Source organism: Zophobas morio, unplaced genomic scaffold (assembly GCF_036711695.1).
Source record: "Zophobas morio isolate AGI-343-1 ecotype UQ-CSIRO unplaced genomic scaffold, CSIRO_AGI_Zmor_V1 ptg000040l, whole genome shotgun sequence".
In the NCBI taxonomy this organism is placed as follows: Eukaryota; Metazoa; Arthropoda; class Insecta; order Coleoptera; family Tenebrionidae; genus Zophobas; species Zophobas morio.
The window spans coordinates 2,213,922-2,230,193 of NW_026972145.1; the positions used below are offsets into that span (position 1 = coordinate 2,213,922).

Genomic DNA, 16,272 nt, shown 5'->3' on the forward strand with positions numbered 1-16,272 from the left:
TTCAGTTCAATGGTACACAGTCACTTCTAAAAAAGAAAACATTATGAGTCACGAGATTGTACTTGATTATGGTAAACACTACAATTACGGTACTTTTCTGTCAAACGTAGTGTTAGAGAGCGACGCTTACACAGTTGGAGATCTATGGGTTGTATTGTTGGCTGCATACCCACCAACTGGGAAGAGATTGGCGAATGCGCCGGGTTTGTTATTAGTCACTTAAAAATACTTTTACGTGTACATTAAGAACAAATAAAACCAAAGATTAAGCCCCACCCATACCTGCCCTGATCTAAATAGTGGCGAAGTTTTCATTCGTTGTCAGAACTAGGGGTGGAGCCTAATTGCAAAATCCATATTTCCTTACAGAAATTTACCATTTCAAACGTGATTTAGGTTTCTAAGAAAAAAAAAATCATCACAATTGAAGTGTTGTCTATATTTTGTCTTTGTTTCTTAACAGACATAGTATTTTTTGAACAACATGATGCTCAAAATGATGTTTTTCATTTCTTGTAAAGGAATAAATACTTTGCAGTTAAGCTCCGCCCCCTTGGCTCACGACGAATAAAAAAATCATCGCAATTCTGATAGGGTGGGTGGGCGGGCTTACTTTTGCTTTTTTGTTTCAATATTTTTTCATTTTTTCAATATTGCAATTTTTGGATTTCTCAATTATTCTATCCGGTTTTTGGATTTCTTTCATTTTCATTTATATTTCAATGACTATTTCGATTTTACAATATTCCGTTTTTCGATTTTGAATTGTCTCAATTTTTAATTCTTCGATCGAAAGATTAAAAGTCGAAAAACTAAAAAATCGGAAAAAATTGATAAAATCGAAGAACTGAAGACACCAAAAATTTAAAAAATTGCAATTATTACGTATTTAAAATGAAAACTAAAATATTTGGAAATCAAAAATTGAAAAATCGGAAAATTGAAAAATCTAAAAGTGGGAAAATTGAAAAATTGAAAATCTCAAAATTGCACACCGAGAAATTGAGAAATCCAAAAATTGAAAAATTTCACATTGGAAAAAGAACAATTACAATAAAGTCAGAACATTGAAAAAACCAATAACTGAAAAAACTAAGAAGATAAAACACCGAAACGAAAAATTGCCAATCGAAAATTTGAAGAAATGGAAAATTATAAAAGCGAAAAATTGAATAATTAAAAAAAAAGATAACCAAGAAAAATAAAAATGGAAAATTGAAAAATCGCATACCTAATTGAAGACACAAAAAATTTAAAAAATTGAAATTAAAAAAAAATATATATAAAACCGAAACATTGAAAAATCAAATAATTGTTTAATTTTTCAGTTTTCAGATTTTTTAATTTTCATTTTTTCGATTTTACTTATATCACAATTTTTCGTTTTTTCATTTCCTTTATTTTTTCAATGTTTTCTTCAATTTTATAATTTTTCGTTTATTCAATTCTTCAAATTTTCAATCTTTGATTTTTACATTTTTGCTTTTCCAATTTATCAATTTTACATTTTCTGGATTCGATTTTGCATTTTTTCGATTTTTTAGGTTCTCAGTTTTTAATCTTTCTGTTTTCAATTTTTAATTTCTTCAATTTGGCAAGCTCTTGATTTCCAGTTTTTATATTTTTTCGTATTTTTCATTTTTTATTTTTCAATTTTACAATTTTAAAAATCGAAAAATTGTAAATCCAAAGAACTGAAGAAACGAAAAATCTAAACATCAAAAAATAAAAATCGAGAAACTTACAAATCGACAAAAATTAATGTCTCGAAAGATTGGAAAACACAAAAATAGTAAAATAGAAAAATTCTGAAATCGTAAAACTGAAAATGTGAAAAATTTGAAAAATTTAAAAATACAAAAATTGAAGATTTTCACATTGAAACAAGAAAAATTACAATAAAATCAAAACACTGAAAACCTGAACATTTTTTCGATTTTTCAATGTCCCGATAGTATAATTTTTCGGTTTTTCAGTTTGACAGTTCTTAATTTTTAAATTTTTATTTTTATTTTTTCAATTATTTGATTTTCATTTTCTCCATTTTGTACAGCGATTTCTTCTTTTTCTTTCCTTTATATTTCAATGACTCTTTCAATTTTATAATTTTTCAAATTTTCAATCTTCAATTTTTCAAATTCTTGATTTCCAGAGAATTTTCAAAGTTTTCATTTTGTAGTTATTCGATCTTTTATTTTGTTTTTGGAATTTTTCAATTTTTTTTATTCGAGAAGTTGAAAAATCGAAAAATTAAAAAATCGGAAAAAATTGATAAAATCGAAAAACTGCATATCGAAGAACTGAAGAAACCAAAAATTTTAAAAATTACAATTATTACATATTTAAAATGAAAACTAGAAAAATTGAAAAACTGAGAATATAAAACACCGAAACGAAAAATTACAAATCGAAAATTTGAAGAAATGAAAAATTATAAAAGCGAAAAATTGAAAAATTAAGAAAGAAAACTCAAAAAATTTTAAATCAATAACACAAAATCTAAGAATTGGAGAAACAAAAAAAATTAAAAATAAAGTTGAAAAATCGCATAATTGAGGAAACAAAAAATTAAAAATATTAAAATTCAAAAAACCAAAATAATTTCAATATTTCGTTTTTTGGATTTTTAAGTTTCTCAATTTTTAATCTTTCTGTTTACAATTTTTCGTTTCTTCAAATTTTCAGGTTCTTGATTTCCAGTTTTTTATTTTTCAATTTTACAATTTTTCCATTTGTTTGATTCGAGAAGTTGAAAATCGAAAAATTAAAAGTCGAAAAAATGAAATATCGGAAAAAATTGGAAAATTGAAAAATAATAGAATCGTCAAAATTGTAAATTCGGAAAACTGTAACACTGAAAGATCAGAAGATTGAAAAATCGAATAACTGAAAAAGTTTTAAAATACAATAATGGAAAAATTCAGAAATCGTAAAATTGAAAAAGCGAAAAATTTGAAAAATTACTGTTAATACATATTTGAAATGAAAACTAAAAAAAAAAATTGCAAACAATAATGAAGAAACGAAAAACAGAAAAATCGAGAAACTGAAAAATCTAAAATTGAAAAAACGAAAAATTCAAAAACCCATAAGCTAGAAAATCGAAAAATTGCCAATCAAAAATTTTCACATTGAAAAACGGAAAAATTAAAATACAATCAAAACACTGAAGAACTGTAAAATTATAAAAACAAAAAAGATGAAAAACCGAAACGAAAAATCTCAACTAGAGAATGTTAAGAAATGAGCGGAAAATTGAAAATAAAAATTTGAAGAAACGAAAAAAAAAATTAATAAAGCGAAAAATTGAAAAAATCGAAAAATTTAAACAATTAAATTTGAAAATGGTAACTGTTTATTTTTTCAATTATTCGATTTTTCAATGTTTCGATATTACAATATTTCGTTTTTTCGATTTTTAACTGACTCAATCTTTCTATTTTAAAATTTTACGATTCTCCAATTTTTGAAATTTTTGATTTCCATTTTTCGATTTTTCATCTCATCAATTTTCCAAGTTCTTGATTTTTATTTTTCGTATTTTAAATGTTTTTATTTTTCATTTTTTCAATTTTTTAATTTTTATTTCCTCCATTTGATCTAGCAATTTCTTCTTTTGTCTTTCCTTTATAGTTCAATGACTCTTTCGATTTTTCAATTTTTCAATTTTCGATTTTAGATTTCGTTTTTTCGATTTTTAAGTTATTGAATCTTTCTATTTTTAAATTTTTCGATTCTTCAATTTTTCAAATTCTTGATTTCCTCTTTTTAGAATTTTCGAACTTTTCATTTTGTACTTATTCTATTTTTTATTTTGTTTTTGGAATTTTTCAATTTTTTTGATTCGAGAAGTTGAAAACACAAAAAATTGAAAAATCGCATAATTGAAGAAACAATTAATTTGAAAAATTAAAATTCAAAAGCCAAAATAATTTCAATATTTCGTTTTTTCGATTTTTAAGTTTCTCTTCTAGATTTCCATTTTTTTTTATTTTTCAATTTTACAATTTTACAATTTTTCCATTTGTTTGATTCGAGAAGTTGAAAATCGAAAAATTAAAAGTCGAAAAACTAAAATATCGGAAAAAATTGGAATATCGAAGAATTGTAAATCCAAACATTAAAAACATAAAAACTGAGAAACTTACAAATCGAAAAAAGTTAATGTATCGAAAAATTGGAAAACACAAAAATAGTGAAACTGAAAAATTATAGAATCGTCAAAATTGTGAATTTGGAAAACTGTAACACTGAAAAATCAGAAGTTGGAAAACTCGAATAAACGAAAAAGTACAATAATGGAAAAAGTTGAAAAAGCGAAAAATTTGAAAAATTACTGTTATCACGTATTTAAAATGAAAACTAAGAAAAAAATTCAAACAAAAATGAAGAAATGAAAAACTAAAAAATGCAAAAGTTGAAAAATCGGAATAAAAGAAAAATTACAATTAACCCAAAACACTGAAAAACCGAAAAATTGTAAAAACAAAGAAATTGAAAAACCGAAACTAAAAATCACAAATCGGAAATGTGAAGAAATGAAAAAGTAAAAAAGGAAAAAATTGAAAATCAAAAATTGAAAAAGCGAAAAATTGAAAAATTAAAAATCGAAGCAAAAAAAAAAAAGAAAAATGGAAAAAACGCAAAACTGAAGAAGCGAAAAATTTGAATAATTAGGTAAAATTGAAAATAATAAATTGTTTATTTTTTCAATTTTTAGATTTTTCGAAGTTTTCATTTTGTATTTATTCTTTTTTTATTTTGTTTTTGAATTTTTCAATTTTTTTAATTCGAGAAATTAATAATCTTATACTGAAGAGAAATAAAATTAGTCTTTAGAATGAGAAGAGAGCGGGTGGGCGGGGCTAGTACTTGGTAAATTAAGACTGATTTTGGCAAATGACTTAACTTCCAAGAAAACAAAGGGCGGGTGGGCGGGGCTAGTACTTACTAAGATAAGACTGATTTTGGCCCTTTTCATATTTGCGCCCATTTTTCAACTATTTTCGAAAATTATCCAGAGTCTGGTCAGGTCTTTTCCTATTTTTTTCACATCCTAGATTCTATTAGTTTCCACTCCCACTTGACAGAAGGACATAATTAGCCCCGCCCACCCACCCTGTCTCCTTTTCATTGATGGATTTTATCCGATTTGAATGAAATTAATGATCCTATACTGAAAAGAAATAAAATTAATCGTTAGACTAAGAAAAAGGCGGGTGGGCGGGGCTAGTACTTGCTAAGACAAGACTAATTTTGGCAGATGGCATTTCGTCCAAGAAAATAGAGGGCGGGTGGGCGGGGCTAGCATTTGCTGAGATAAGACTGATTTTGGCACTTTTGACATTTTCGTCCGTTTTTCAACTATTTTCGAAAATAATCCAGAGTCTGGTCAGACCTTTTTTTATTTTTTTCACATCCTAGATTCTATTAGTTTCCACTCCCGCTCCACACAAGAACATAATTAGCCCCGCCCACCCACCCTGTCTCCTTTTTCGTGAAGGATTTTATCCGATTTGAATAAAATTAATGATCTTATACTGAAAAGAAATAAAAGTAGTAGTTAGAATGAGAAGAGGGCGGGTGGGAGGGGTTAGTACTTGCTAAGATAAGACTAATTTTGGCAGATAACATACCCTCCAAGAAAATAGAGGGTGGGTGGGCGGGGCTAGAAGTCACTAAGATGAGACTGATTTTGGCAGATGACATATCCTCGAAGAAAACAGAGGGTGGGTGGGCGGGTTTACTATTTGCTAAGATATGACTGATTTTGGCAAATGGCATACCTTCCAAAAAAATAGAGGGCGGGTGGGTGGGGCTAGTGGCCTGATCTGACCTGACTTAACCTCTCTTGACATGCTTTAACCTAACTTGACCGCACTTAACTGACTTGATAAGACCTGACCTGAGTTGACCTGGATAAATGATCAGTCACGTGAGTTAGGCATCACGCTAGGTTCCTCACCATCCACAAATCAAAGTAAGCGCCAGTGAAAGCCAACTCTGAGTCAAAAAGTTTTCGTTTTCGGATACTTGTAAACTACAAATCAACGCTAACACTAAATTGTTACATAAACGACTAATTTAAGTTAAATTCTTACCTCAATAACGACAAATAACACACTAAAACCCAAAAATAACGAAAACTGACACCAAAAGACCGGTCACCATTTTAGCGCGAATTTAAAACTGCTAAATCAAGTTAGTACATGTCAACGGTGTCATTAGGATCCAAAACCATAGACGAAAGGTAAGTAGAATTCTGGATGAAACCACAATCTTCATTATCAAATTAAAATAACTAAAGAAGCGCAATTTTAGTATGTTTTGTGTCAAGCGAATGTGATAAAGCTGCAATTTAAAGCCAGTGCTTGGAAAATAGCAGCGCGTCATATTGTGAGGTAGGCAACACATTATACACCTAAACTACAATTACTATAAATAACCGAATAATTAGCAATTCAGTTTAGAAGCGACACTTAGTTAACTATAAATAATCTAAACACAATACGGAAGCCCCATTATAAACAAACTTAATCGCATTGTATTTCAGTGTCACTTTGACAAATGAATAATAAAACATAGAGCGTCAGCGACCTCTGTAACACCACAACCTAGTTCACCCACAGTAAATTATACACGCTTACGTATTTTGCGCATAGGTGGCGCCAGTGAAATTAAACCCAACCAAACCGCTACAAACCACAACCCCACGAGATGGCGCTGCTCTTTACCAATCACACCCATATTAAGTTTCCCGGACCACAAAACCACCCAATTCGGGGACGTACCTTCGTGCCTTAAACTAATGAGTAAGGAAAATATACGAGCCTTGGTAACGCTTGGCTTCCATGCTAGCTTTCCTAGCCTCGAATTTTTGAAAGGGCCAAGGTCGTCCTGTGGACAGCCGCCTACTTTTGCAGCGGTCCTGGTGAAGCGATCTGCCCCCTAATCCAACCCAAACAAACCGTACCAGCTGAACCCAGCGCCTTTGTCCCAACAAACGTAAACAAGGTGCAGACCTTGACGACCACGTATTATACTTGTGTGCACTCGATTTTTATGGTAATTTATGCGGAAATCGTTGGAAGATGGATTTGGAGCGAGTGGTAGGCAGATAAGTCTTGTCCGGTTACGGAAAATGGTCGGATTAATATGTATGAACGAGCAGAATAAATAGCAGGTTGGTAATGGCGAGATTAATCGAATTCGTCGTCACACTCCAGCTCCGTGGCCTTTGAAGGTCGCGATTAAAACAATGGAGGATTGAAATACAATCTTATCAGGTGGTGACGGGTTAACCTAAAACCGAATTTAATTCCAGCGGGGTCAAAATCCAGTCTAATTTTGTTGAAAATTAATCCGTATAACCTGAAAATTAAATTAGAAATTAGTTTCTTCACTGTGAACCGGGTTCAGGATTAAGCAACACGGTGTAAACACTTAAGTAAATGTTTACCATTTAGGCCTGAAAATGTTACCCAACCAACCCATCTAATTAATAATAATTAATTAATAAATAAACGCCATTTTGAACCATTGTAAGGCTTACTTATCTCACGAAATTACACTCAAATGATTAATCGCAGTGGCGTAACCACCATAAAATCCACGTTTTTACAAACAGGAAATTGTACGAAAAATGGAATTTTTACGACGCGATTTAATTAAAAGCGAGATTAAAGTGATGTCTGCATGTCACGGAAGGAAAGCCGGAGCCATCTTATTAGTAAAATTTTTCTCACTTTCGTAATTCTTTCGGTTCAAACGATAAGAATATTTGTTCGCTAATATTTGACGTTGGTTCCAGATTAAAAAAACTGTGTGCTTAACAGCAGTTAAGACTTATCTGTTTGTAATTCCTGTTTGGAAGTATGTGGGATTTTTTACTTCAACCGAAGAAAAAATCAATTCGCTTTTAACTTTTACCTCTATCATTAGGATCGTTATGCAATTATGAATATTATAGTGCGGTGGGAACGAGCACCTGCAGAATTTTATAACAGAGTTCGTAATTATGCGGCCTACTAGTCGGTGTATTGTTATTTTGCATGCAGGATGTTAAAAGTGACACGGGTTTTATAACTTTTGACCTTTTTTGGACGAGAATGTGCTTAGTGCTTAGTGCATCAATCAGTACCAAGAAATTGTTTGATTTATGGCTGGTTAAATGTTAAGACTGGAGTCCCGCCAGGATTCACCCCAGTTCTAATAATATTCGTTAACTTCGTCAGTGATATTTCCCGCGCTTACGAAATAACGCTAGATAAACTAAATTCTTTGGAGATACTTATTACTCACTACTTATTACGTTCGGAAGTAAAAATAAGTATTACTTTTGTTTGCGGTGGCTAAATTTAATGGACACTGTACGTTCTTGCGGGTTCGGCAAACAATACTACCATTAAACAGTAATTAAAAAAGTTACGTCCAATATTGAGTTTCAACGCAATAAATCCTATTTTAGCGATTAATCGAGAAACAAATACAAGAAAAAAAAAACGCCGGGAAATCTAAAATTAAAATAAATATTAACCAAGGAGAGGCAGATATCCGGAGAATTCGATTAGCTCTTAATCAAACTCAAACTTGTCAAGAAGCAAATATTTAAACAAGAAAGATACGCGTGATGCATTTATACAAAAATAGGAAAAGTTTGAAAACATTCAAATCGTGCTGGGTTGTAAATTTTACAGAAATTTTGGAAAACTGGTGCCCGATTACAAAATTGATACTTTAATAATAATATTTTTTTTGACATCTTAGGTCCTGTTCCACCCCCACTCGACACAAGAATATAAATAGCCCCGCCCACCCACCCTGTCTCCTTTTCAGTGATTGATTTTATCCACAGTCGTAAGAATGAAAAAAGGGCGGGTGGGCGGGGTTGGTGTTTGTTAAAATAAGACTTTTGACATTTTCGTCAATTTTTCAACTATTTTCGAAAATAATCCAGTCTGGTCAGGTCTTTTTTTATTTTTCTCACATTTCCATTCGACACAATGATATAATTAGCCCCGCCCACCCACCCTGTCTCCTTTTCATCGATCGATTTTATTCGATCTGATTAAAATTAATGATCATATACTGAACAGGAATAAAGTTAGTCGTCAGAATAAGAATAGGGCGGGTGGGCGGGGCTAGTGCTTATTAAGGTAAGACTGATTTTGGCAGATGACATACATTGCAAGAAAATAGAGGGTGGGTGGGCGGGGCTAGCACTTGTTAAGATAAGACTGATTTTGGCAATTTTGACATTTTCGTCCATTTTTCAACAATTTTCGAAAATAATCCAGAGTCTGGTCAAATTTTTTTTATTTTTTTTTAAATCCTGGATTCTAATAGTTTCCACACCCACTCAACAAAATGACATAATTAGCCCCGCCCACCCACCCTGTCTCCTTTTCATTGATCGATTTTATTCCATTTGTATAAAATTAATGATCATATATTAAACAGAAATAAAATTAGTCGTTTAAATAAGAATAGGGCGGGTGGGCGGGGCTAGTTCTTACTAAGACAAGACTGACTTTGGCAGATGACATACCTTCCAAGAAAATAGAGGGTGGGTGGGCGGGGCTAGTATTTGATAAGATTAGATTGATTTTGGCACTTTTCACATTTTCGTTCATTTTTCAACCATTTTCGAAAATAATCCAGGGTCTGGTCAGGTCTTTTTTTATTTTTTTCACATCCTAGATTCTATTAGTTTCCATTTCCCCTCGACAGAAGAAAATAATTAGCTCCGCCCACCCACCCTGTCTCCTTTTCATTGATCGATTTTATTAGATCTGTATAAAATTAATGATCATATACTGAAAAGAAATAAAATCAGCCGTTAGATTGAGAATAGGGTTGGTGGGCGGGGCTAGTACTTACTCAGATCAGACTAATTTTGGCAGATAACATACATTGCAAGAAAATAGAGGGCGGGTGGGCGGGGCTGGTATTTGATAAGATAAAACTGATTTTAACACTTTTGACATTTTCGTCCATTTTTCGACTATTTTCGAAAATTATCCAGAGTCTGGTCAGGTGTTTTTTTATTTTTTTCACATCCTAGATTCTATTGGTTTCCACTCCCACTCGATACAAGGATATAATTAGCCCCGCCCACCCACCCTGTCTCCTTTTCAGTGATTGATTCAATGCAATCTGAATGAAATTAATGATCTTATACTGAACAGAAATAAAATTAGTAGTTAGAATGAGAAAAGGGCGATTGGGCGGGGCTAGTACTTGCTAAGACAAGACAGACTTTGGCAAATGACATACCTTCCAAGAAAATAGAGGGTGGGTGGGCGGGCTAGTATTTGATAAGATTAGACTGATTTTGGCACTTTTGACATTTTCGCCCATTTTTCAACTATTTTCGAAAATTATCCAGAGTTTGGTCAAGTACATGAATTAAGAAATACATTTTAGAGCAAATATATAATATAAAAAAAATGCGATTAGCGATTTTTTTTTTCACATCCTAGATTTTATTAGTTTCCACTCCCACTCGACAGAAGGACATAATTAGCCCCGCCCACCCACTCTGTCTCTTTCTCCTAACAGAAATAAAATTTGTCGTTAGAATAGGAATAGGGAGGGGCTAGTTCTTGCTAAGATAAGAATGTTTAGAAGATCATTTAGAAGAACAGAAAAAATGAAAAAAGAATAACAAAATTAAGTAAAACTTATGAAAAATTAAGAGAAGAATGTAAAAGATGATCCAAAGAAGAAAAAAAATACGAAAATCGCTGACGAAATTGATGATTGATACGTTAGAAGAAGTTAATTTCAAAGAATAGAATAATTTGATAGTAGATATTCTCAGGGAAAAAATCAGGAATGAAATTTCTGTTCTAGATGAAGATCTTTTAGAAGATTAGAACATTCTTAGAAGACATTAAGAAGAAAAAAAAATAAAGGAACAAAAATGGCAAAATGTGAAGATTAGAATTAGTTTTGATGAGAAAACGAAGGCAGAATATATAGTTCGTTTAAAAGAACAGAAGAAATAAAAATCATGACACAGTTAAGTAAAAATTGCAAAGAATTAAAAGAAGAATGAAAAAGAAGAGTGTAAAAGATGATTCAAGGAAGTAAAAAATTACGAAAATCGCTGACGAAATTGATGATTGATAAGTTAGAAGGAGTTAATTTCAAAGTATAGAATAATTTGATACTAGATATTTTCAGGGAAAAAAATCAGGAACGAAATTTCTGTTCTAGATGAAGATCTTTTAGAAGATTAGAACATTCTTAGAAGACATTAAGAAGAAAAAAAAATAAAGGAACAAAAATGGCAAAATGGGAAGTATAGAATTAGTTTTGATGAGAAAACGAAGGCAGAATATATAGTTCGTTTAAAAGAACAGAAGAAATAAAAATTATGACACAGTTAAGTAAAAACTGCAAAAAATTAAAAGAAGGGTGTAAAAGATGATTCAAAGAAGTAAAAAATTACGAAAATCGCTGACGAAATTGATGATTGATAAGTTAGAAGAAGTTAATTTCAATGTATAGAATAATTTGATAGTAGATATTCTCAGGGAAAAAAATCAGGAACGAATTTTCGGTTCCAGATGAAGATTTTTTAGAAGATTAGAACATTCTTAGAAGACATTAAGAAGAAAAAAAAAATAGTGATTGATTTTATCCGATCTGAGTGAAATTAATGATTTTATACTGAACAGAAATAAAATTAGTCGTTAGAATGAGAAAAAGGCGGGTGGGCGGGGCTAGTACTTTCTAAGACAAGACTGATTTTGGCAAATGACATACCTTCCAAGAAACCAGAGGGCGGGTGGGCGGGGCTAGCCTTTGATAAGATAAGACTGATTTTGGCACTTTTGACATTTTCGCCCATTTTTCAACCATTTTCGAAAATAATCCAAAGTCTGGTCAAGTCTTTTTTTATTGTTTTTTAAATTCTGGATTCTGTTAGTTTCCACTCCCACTCGACAGAAGGACATAATTAGCCCCGCCTACCCATCCTGTCTCCTTTTCATTGATCGATTTTATTCGATCTGATTAAAATTAATGATCATATACTGAAAAGAAATAAAATTACCCGTTAGAATGAGAATAGGGGGGGATGGGCGGGGCTAGTACTTGTTAAGATAAGACTGATTTTGGCACTTTTGGCATTTTCGTCCAGTATTCAACTATTTTCGAAAATAATCCAGAGTCTGGTCAGGACTTTTTTTATTTTTTTCACATCCTAGATTCTATTAGTTTCCACTCCGGCTCGACACAAGAACATTATTAGCCCCGCCCACCCACCCTGTCTCCTTTTCATTGATCGATTTTATGCAATCTGAATGAAATTAATGATCATATACTGAACAGAAATAAAATTAGTGGTTTGAATAAGAATAGAGCTGGTGGGCGGGGCTAGTTCTTACTAAGGTAAGACTGATTTTGGCAAATCAAATACCTTTCAAGAAAATAAAGGGTGGGGGGGCGGGGCTAGTATTTGATAAGATAAAACTGATTTTGGCACTTTTGACATTTTCGTCCATTTTTCAACAATTTTCGAAAATAATCCAGTCTGGTCAAGTCTTTTTTTATATTTTTTTTAATCCTGGATTCTATTAGTTTCCACTTCCACTCAACACAAGAATATAATTAGCCCCGCCTACCCACCCTGTCTTTTTTTCAGTGATTGATTTTATCCGATCTGAGTGAAATTAATGAATTTATATTGAACAGAAATAAAATTAAACGTTGGAATGAGAAAAAGGCGGGTGGGCGGGGCTAGTACTTTCTAAGACAAGACTGATTTTGGCAAATGACATACCTTCCAAGAAAATTGGGGGCGGGTGGGCGGGGCTAGCCTTTGATAAGATAAGACTGATTTTGGCACTTTTGACATTTTCGCCCTTTTTTCAACCATTTTCAAAAATAATCCAGAGTCTGGTCAGGTCTTTTTAATTTTTTTTTTCTTATTCTAGATTCTATTATTTGCCACTCCCACTCGACAGAAAAATATAATTAGCCCCGCCCACCCACCCATCTCTCCTTTTCAGTGAATGACTTTATGCGATCTCAGTGAAATTAATGATCTTATACTGGACAGAAATAAAATTAGTCATTAGAATGAGAAAAGGGCGGATGGGCGGGGCCAGTACTTTCTAAGACAAGACTAATTTTTGCAAATAACATACCCTCCAAGAAAATAGAGGGCGGGTGGGCGGGGCTAGCATTTATTAAGATAAAACGGATGTTGGCACTTTTGACATTTTCATCCATTTTTCAACAATTTTCGAAAATAATCCAGTCTGGTCAAGTCTTTTTTTATAATTTTTTTAATCCTGGATTCTATTAGTTTCCACTTCCACTCAACACAAGAATATAATTAGCCCCGCCCACCCACCCTGTCTTTTTTTCAGTGATTGATTTTATCCGATCTGAGTGAAATTAATGAATTTATATTGAACAGAAATAAAATTAAACGTTAGAATGAGAAAAAGGCGGGTGGGCGGGGCTAGTACTTTCTAAGACAAGACTGATTTTGGCAAATGACATACCTTCCAAGAAAATTGGGGGCGGGTGGGCGGGGCTAGCCTTTGATAAGATAAGACTGATTTTGGCACTTTTGACATTTTCGCCCTTTTTTCAACCATTTTCAAAAATAATCCAGAGTCTGGTCAGGTCTTTTTAATTTTTTTTTTCTTATTCTAGATTCTATTATTTGCCACTCCCACTCGACAGAAAAATATAATTAGCCCCGCCCACCCACCCATCTCTCCTTTTCAGTGAATGACTTTATGCGATCTCAGTGAAATTAATGATCTTATACTGGACAGAAATAAAATTAGTCATTAGAATGAGAAAAGAGCGGATGGGCGGGGCTAGTACTTTCTAAGACAAGACTAATTTTTGCAAATAACATACCCTCCAAGAAAATAGAGGGCGGGTGGGCGGGGCTAGCATTTATTAAGATAAAACGGATGTTGGCACTTTTGACATTTTCATCCATTTTTCAACAATTTTCGAAAATAATCCAGTCTGGTCAAGTCTTTTTTTATAATTTTTTTAATCCTGGATTCTATTAGTTTCCACTTCCACTCAACACAACAATATAATTAGCCCCGCCCACCCACCCTGTCTTTTTTTCAGTGATTGATTTTATCCGATCTGAGTGAAATTAATGAATTTATATTGAACAGAAATAAAATTAAACGTTAGAATGAGAAAAAGGCGGGTGGGCGGGGCTAGTACTTTCTAAGACAAGACTGATTTTGGCAAATGACATACCTTCCAAGAAAATTGGGGGCGGGTGGGCGGGGCTAGCCTTTGATAAGATAAGACTGATTTTGGCACTTTTGACATTTTCGCCCTTTTTTCAACCATTTTCAAAAATAATCCAGAGTCTGGTCAGGTCTTTTTAATTTTTTTTTTCTTATTCTAGATTCTATTATTTGCCACTCCCACTCGACAGAAAAATATAATTAGCCCCGCCCACCCACCCATCTCTCCTTTTCAGTGAATGACTTTATGCGATCTCAGTGAAATTAATGATCTTATACTGGACAGAAATAAAATTAGTCATTAGAATGAGAAAAGGGCGGATGGGCGGGGCTAGTACTTTCTAAGACAAGACTAATTTTTGCAAATAACATACCCTCCAAGAAAATAGAGGGCGGGTGGGCGGGGCTAGCATTTATTAAGATAAAACGGATGTTGGCACTTTTGACATTTTCATCCATTTTTCAACAATTTTCGAAAATAATCCAGTCTGGTCAAGTCTTTTTTTATAATTTTTTTAATCCTGGATTCTATTAGTTTCCACTTCCACTCAACACAAGAATATAATTAGCCCCGCCCACCCACCCTGTCTTTTTTTCAGTGATTGATTTTATCCGATCTGAGTGAAATTAATGAATTTATATTGAACAGAAATAAAATTAAACGTTAGAATGAGAAAAAGGCGGGTGGGCGGGGCTAGTACTTTCTAAGACAAGACTGATTTTGGCAAATGACATACCTTCCAAGAAAATTGGGGGCGGGTGGGCGGGGCTAGCCTTTGATAAGATAAGACTGATTTTGGCACTTTTGACATTTTCGCCCTTTTTTCAACCATTTTCAAAAATAATCCAGAGTCTGGTCAGGTCTTTTTAATTTTTTTTTCTTATTCTAGATTCTATTATTTGCCACTCCCACTCGACAGAAAAATATAATTAGCCCCGCCCACCCACCCATGTCTCCTTTTCAGTGAATGACTTTATGCGATCTCAGTGAAATTAATGATCTTATACTGGACAGAAATAAAATTAGTCATTAGAATGAGAAGAGGGCGGATGGGCGGGGCTAGTACTTTCTAAGACAAGACTAATTTTTGCAAATAACATACCCTCCAAGAAAATAGAGGGCGGGTGGGCGGGGCTAGTACTTGCTAAGATAAGACTGATTTTGGCACTTTTGACATATTCGCCCATTGTTCAACTACGTATTTTCGAAAATAATCCAGAATCTGGTCAGATCTTTTTTAACTTTTTCACTCCTAGATTCTAATAGTTTCCAATCCCACTACACAGAAAAATATAATTAGCCCCTCCCACCCACCCTGTCACCTTTTCACTGAATGATTTTATCCGATCTCAGTAAAATGAATGATCTTATATTGAATAGAAATAAAATTAGTCGTTAAACTGAGAAAAGGGCGCGTGGGCGGGGCTAGTACTTACTCAGACAAGACTAATTTTGGCAGATAACATATATTACAAGAAAATAGAGGGTGGGTGGGCAGGGCTAGTGCTTGTTTAGATAAGACTGATTTTGGCACTTCTGACATTTTCGTCCATTTTTCAACTATTTTCGAAAATTATCCAGAATCTGGATAGGTATTTTTTTATTTTTTTTCACATCCTGGATTCTATTAGTTTCCATTTCCACTCGACAGAAGAACATAATTAGCCCCGCCCACCCACCCTGTCTCCTTTTCAGTGATTGAGTTTGTGCAGTCTGAATAAAATTAATGATCTCATATTGAACAAAAATAAAATGAGTCGTTAGAATAAGAATAGGGCGGGTGGGCGGGGCTAGCATTTGATAAGATAAAACTGATTTTGGTACTTTTGACATTTTCGTCCATTTTTTCGAAAATAATTTAAAGTCTGATGATGATTTTATGCAATCTGAATGAAATTAATGATCTTATACTGAATAGAAATAAAATTAGTCGTTAGAATGCGAAGAGGGTGGGTGGGCGGGCCTAGTACTTGCTAAGATAAGACTGATTTTGGCACATGACATAGCCTCCAAGAAAATAAAGGGCGG

At 32.9% G+C, this 16,272-nt stretch overlaps 1 non-coding gene across 1 annotated transcript; it reads left to right on the forward strand.

The window, feature by feature from the left end:
- The first annotated feature begins 6,795 nt into the window (after positions 1-6,795).
- LOC135140756 (U12 minor spliceosomal RNA) lies at positions 6,796-6,948 on the forward strand. The gene has a single exon (XR_010282293.1). It is a non-coding gene; the product is annotated as a U12 minor spliceosomal RNA (small nuclear RNA).
- The last annotated feature ends 9,324 nt before the right edge of the window (positions 6,949-16,272 follow it).